This window comes from Ixodes scapularis, unplaced genomic scaffold, assembly GCF_016920785.2.
Source record: "Ixodes scapularis isolate PalLabHiFi unplaced genomic scaffold, ASM1692078v2 PGA_scaffold3__209_contigs__length_174095766, whole genome shotgun sequence".
Taxonomy (NCBI): domain Eukaryota; kingdom Metazoa; phylum Arthropoda; class Arachnida; order Ixodida; family Ixodidae; genus Ixodes; species Ixodes scapularis.
In genome coordinates, this window is record NW_024609868.1 from 130,117,475 (window position 1) to 130,123,474 (window position 6,000).

The following is a 6,000-nucleotide window of genomic DNA, read 5'->3' on the forward strand; positions in this document are numbered from 1 at the left end:
GTCATTACATCCATCGTGCCGTTACATCCATCGTGTCACCACATCCATCTTGTCATCACATCCAACAAGCAGCTTCTTCCAAAAACGTGCCCTTACATTCATTAATTACGCAGGTTTATTTATTTCTTTAGCTATGTTGTGTAGTAGGTCACAATACACAATATTTTGAAGACTTATACGCTAGATTGAATGTACTAAAACGAGTGAAAGGACCTTCGGTGCGTCATGCACTTTCTGCGGCCCTCGGCGTCTCCAAAGTCGAACATGCATCGTCGACTCGTTGTTCGTTGTTTCCACGCAGATCACACTTGAGTTGCTGCTTTTTTCACCCTCAAATATAAATAAATATACATTTTATTATATAATTAGGACGGTACACACAATGACACCTTTTATTTTGCTTTGAAAAACAAAATCTGAATGTGTTATAGAATTTAATTGTGATATACTAACGTTCTGGGGCTTGCCGTTTGTTGTGTTCCTGTGGCTCCCGAACCAATGCGGACGGCAAGTCGTTTGCTTCTCGCGCAGGGGACGCGGTGACGTCATAAAGATGCCGAGCTCTGATTGGCTCTGAATGAAGGATAGTGGATAGACCTCAAAGCAAGCTGCCTTGAGCTCTAACCACTATCGTTCAATCAGATCTCCTTTCAGAGCTCGGCATCTTTATGGCGTCACCGCGACCCCTGCGCGAGAAGCAAACGAGCTTGATCTCCGCATAAGAATGCGAATAACGCAAAAAGGCCAATGGCGGCCATCTTGGCTTCTATGGATGCGCTAGCACGATGGATGTAATGGCACGCTAGGTGTCGTAACATAGGATGAGCAATTACATCCATCGAGTAACTACGTCCGTCGAACAACTATATTCAACGAGCAACTACATCCATCGAGCAGCTACATCCATACACATGTCAACACATACAACGAGATGGTATATCCACCGTGCCATTACATCCATCGATGGATATAATGGCTCGGTGGATGTACTGGCTCGATGGATGTGTTCACACGTAATCGGACAGGAGGAGGGTGTGCTATGTACGCGATGGTCGATTGTCTTCCGGGAGAGCGGAGCTAGGTTGTGTTGGTAAGGGGGGGGGGGGGGGGGGGGGGGGGGGCGGGGCTTTGTTGAATTGTCAAAATCGTTTGATTATTGTAGTGGAAAGAGATGAGTTCTTTGTTATCTTTTGGCTTCGGAGGTCGCGAAGGTTCTGTGGTGAAGATTGTGGAGTGCATATAAGAGGGTGACCGAATAAACTTGTCTTTAGCTGTGTTAAAGGAGGACCAGCAGAAATATTCTTCTGCCTGGCGGAAAGTCCTCCTCGCCCTCTTTCTTCTTGCATTGTAGCACGGCGAGGCGAGGGGAAAGGTCTCCTTTTGCGCCGGCTTCTTCTGAGAGGATAAGCCGAGAAAATCCCCATTCTGAGTGACGGGCGATCGGTGCGGCAGCAGCGACCTCGTGACTTAGAGGTAGCTTCAGCTCCTATCGCGTAATCTGTCCCATTTTTTGGCGCTCACCAAGCCTAGCCCCTCGGGTGTAGGTTTTACGGAGCTGCAAGGCTGCGCCCGCGCAGTCACCGAATTTCCGCTGTCGAAGGTCTTTAGTTTAGCCCGTGGCAAAGTAAACGCATACTTGAGAGCTGCGATGCATCCCCGCACCCATTGAAGGAACGTTTCATATATATTTTCGGTTGATCAAGGAGCTCAGAACACATGCGCGAGAAGTGGTGACTTGAATATGTAAGGATGACTCACATCTTCACAAAACGTTCCATCTTGAAAAAAACGGCTTATCACGCTCAAACCTGCCTCAAATTGGGATCGATGGAGAAGAGAACGATGTACCAGGCGCGGGCATCTTCTAGAAGGTCTCTGTTTTCTAGCAGCGAGCACAAACATTGTGTGCGTAACTCACACTATATGATGGCTAACGAATGTATGTGACATTTATATTTACGCATCCCAGCAACCACATGAGGTGAGAAGGCAGCTATGATGTGTGTCGATACTAAAAAGTTCTAGTGGATCGTCTTTAGCTCTTGGATAACCGCACCCTACAACAATTTATAAGCTATAACCTTTCTGTGAGCATTCTTGATCGAGTGCGGCTATCGAAGCGTCTGATGTTATAGTTCAACGTTGCTTAAATCGGCGCTATAGCACGTGCTGCCACTTTAAAGTATTTCTGAGGCATTAAAAATAAAAAAAATAAAAAAATCAACTGTAGCCTTTTTTTAACATAATACGCGTTTGTAATTTGTCTGTGCAAACACATTTTAGTTAGCACGGACAAACTATTGCCGGTCTTTCTGATTTTGTTTTTTAGGAATAAATGATATTTAGAAAACTGTCAATGCAACTATCCAACCTAAGTGTCAGAGCTCAGTGCTAGACAATACATGTTGCTGGGCAGAAATAGTAAAAAGCGCCGATGTCGCGTTCGGGCTAAAAGTGCCACGTAATGCACGCGTACTGCTACAAGTGCGTCCGGACATTTCACCGAACGCCGTTTCATCGAATGCCGTTTCATCGAATGCCGTTTCATCGAAGCCGTTTCATCGAACGCCGTTTCATAGAAGCCGTTTCATCGAACGCCTTTTCATCGAACAATGTTACAGTCTGTAATACTTTGGAATTTACTTTAATTTTTATGCACAACTTCATCTCATTCTCTCTTTTTTTTTCTTTTGTTTCTGCTTTTATATCACTGGGTGCAGTGGCGAGATAAGTTCCATCGTGAACATATCCTGCTTCGAGAAGAAAGCGTCCATGAAACAATGACCCCTCTCCATGTCACATGAAACAATTAAAAATGAGGCAAAAACAGAAAGCACAGACGCTTAAAAGTGTTTTAAGTGTCTGTCCTTTATTTGCAGCGTCGTGGTTTCAGCCATGTATGTACATGAGTAAGGCTTTTCAGTAAGTCGCATACCCAATTGTTTTTATTTCTTTTTATGCCAATTGCTTTTATTTTTAGTAATTTGACACCACCTTCAAAACAATTTCTCAAGTGACTACCTTAGTCTTAACAAATGCAAGGTGAAACATCTATAAAGCACTGTTATGCCCCAAAACTCGGTACAGAGCCATAACTGAGAAATTCGATGAAACGGCCCTTGGCGATTCGATAAAACGGCGTTCGATGAAACGGCGTTCGATGAAGTGTCCGTTCATTCGGTGAAACGGCTTTCGATGAAATGGCGAAAAAGTGAGGTTCAGGCTTGGTCGGAGATTGCTACGGTTACACACGTACGCTTTTTCAGTTCTATCTCGCATAAATAAGCTTCTTGCTCAAATAAACAGGGGCATCTGACTTTTCGCTCATCTTGGCTTTTTGCGCGACTGTTAACAAGTTCTAAAACAGACAAAGCAAAAGTGATTTAATTAGCTCAGGATTATAGGTTGAGCGAAATATTTACAAAGTTCAAGGTTCCCTGAGTCGTCTTTTGTATTCAATTCCCCCTCCCCTCACCACCACTTCCTTCCTCTAAATAAACAACGTAGATTATTTTATGAACCACCAGTAATAGAGCGTACTCACAAAACGTCTATTTGGCGTAAGAAAGCGTAAGAAAGGCCTTGTTCAAATGTTCGAGCAATGAACTTGTTTTCTTACTGTGCGTGACACAGCTAGCACGAAACAGAATATTGACATTTTTACGCAAGGGCCATGCAGAATTTAGTGTATAAGAACAAATTGATGCCTCGTAAGTTGGTGCCCAACGGAAGCACTCTTTACCGAATTGCTTGTTTAAAAATAACAACTTTTCAACCATAAAAATGAAACAAAATAACACCACTTTTTTGGGGGCCACTAAATTTACTGATTTACTATGTTAGCGTTGATTGTGCAGCGGTATGCGTACATTACGCGACACTGTTAGCGCAAACACGACATCGCACTTTTTGCTATTTTCCCCAGCAATGTATCGACTCGCACTAAAATCTACCGCTTAGGTTGGATACTCGCATTAACAGTTTCCTAAACATCGTTCTCTTCTAACAAAAAAAAAGTGGGAAACACCGGTGATAGTTTGTGCTAACTGCGTAGCGTAGGGTACCTAAAAGTTTTTTTACAATGTTAAATACAATTCTGTGTCACAATAAAAAAAATGGTCTGCTTTTGCCTTAGTTTCTTTGAGACACCGCAAATACTTCGAAGTGGCGGTCCGTGCTATGGTACCGATACAAGCAACGTTGAACCATAACACGACACGCTAGACTCGTCAAAAAGGGTTTTAATATTGTCTTTTCGCTCCATAGCCGCACTCGATGAAGAATGTAAACAGCGAGTCTAGCTTACATTTCGTTGTGGGGTACGGACCGTATACGGTTATCTAAGTGGCTAAAAGCGACCCACTAAAACTTTCTAAAATTGACATCCACCCTTGATGCCCTCTCACCTCAGGTGCTTGTTGGGAATGTGTAAATATGAATTTCATACATTTTGCTGGCCATCATGTTCTGCGAGTTAGGCACACAACAGGGCATTTTAGTAAATCGTTTTCAAAGGCCCGCTGCCACTTCAGGCGCGCGCTTCAGAGAATGCATCGAAGTGGCAGCGCGAGCTCCCGCTAAATATAGCGTGGCCTGAAAACATAGTCTGCTAAAGTTCTTCAATAATTTGTGCTCGCTCCTAGAAAACAGAGACCTTCTAGAAGATGCCCGCGCCTGGTACATCGTTTTCTTTTCCATCGATCCCAATTTGAGCCAGGTTTGAGCGTGATAAGCCGTTTTTTCTTGAAGGTGGAATGTTTTGTGAAGATGTGAGTCATCCTTACATATTCAAGTCACCACTTCTCGCGCATGTGTTTTGAGCTCCTTGATCAACCGAAAATATCTATGAAACGCTCCTTCAATGGGTGCGGGGATGCATCGCAGCTCTCAAGTATGCGTTTACTTTGCCACGGGCTAAACTAAAGACCTTCGAAAGCGGCAATTCGGTGACTGCGCGGGCGCAGCCTTGCAGCTCCGTAAAACCGACACCCGAGGTGCTAGGCTTGGTGAGCGCCAAAAAATGGGGCAGATTACGCGATAGGAGCTGAAGCTACCTCTAACTCACGAGGTCGCTGCTGCCGCACCCATCGCCCGTCGCTCAGAATGGGGATTTTCTCGGCTTATCCTCTCAGAAGAAGCCGGCGCAAAAGGGGACCTTTCCCCTCTCCTCGGCGTGCTACAATACAAGAAAGAAAGAGGGCGAGGAGGACTTTCCGCCAGGCGGAAGAATATTTCTGCTGGTCCTCCTTTTTAAGACGTATCCTCGACTGTTCCTTTTTCTTCTACTTTGAAACTTCCTCTTCTCCTGCCTCAGTCTCAGGCTAACATCAGAATGGCTGCAATATCCTCTTTCAGTGGCCCAACGCTATTGAGTTAACTTGTAGACTTACACTAACTCCCTGGCGCCCTCACTGTGTTTTCGTTAGACACACTCACATCAATTCTGATTTTGGATTGAAAAGAGGGAGCCCCGAGGGGCTTGCCAAAAATTGCCATGGCCGTCGGTATTGCACGACGTCCCGGCGGGGTATTGGGAAAAGTTTTCAACTAGCAATAGTCGCCCCTCAGTTGCCTGGTTGAAAAATTTTATTTTCACCAACATAAGTCATATAATTTACAAACACTTCCACATCACTCACATCACTTCGGTCTTTGTCCACACAGAGATACAGGTAAACTCTTAGCTAATTGGCGTACCACCTACCTCTATTACAACCTTAAAAAAGGATTGGATGGGGTTAGTTTCTACCCATCCTCAAAACCTAAAATTTTATACAAAGTCTAAGGGTGGGAACTTGAGCGCCACATGGCCGCTCATCACGTCTACAAATTGGCATGACCATCTTCTTAAAAACATCTCCTCTCCCAAAGTGAACAGCTCTTGCTCCAGATGGCTTCTTAATTCGGCTCGTAATCTACCCAAAATCGGCCACAAGGCTCGTTGTCTTCGTCCTACCACCACCGCCTGGTTCCTATTTTTCCACAAGGCATAATCCCCTG

General features: G+C 44.6%; 1 non-coding gene across 1 annotated transcript; it reads right to left on the reverse strand.

Annotated features, from left to right (window-relative positions):
- Window positions 1-5,467: 5,467 nt before the first annotated feature.
- Window positions 5,468-5,602, reverse strand: LOC121837433. Its single transcript, XR_006078167.1, has one exon. It is a non-coding gene; the product is annotated as a U4 spliceosomal RNA (small nuclear RNA).
- Between the last annotated feature and the right edge of the window lie 398 nt (window positions 5,603-6,000).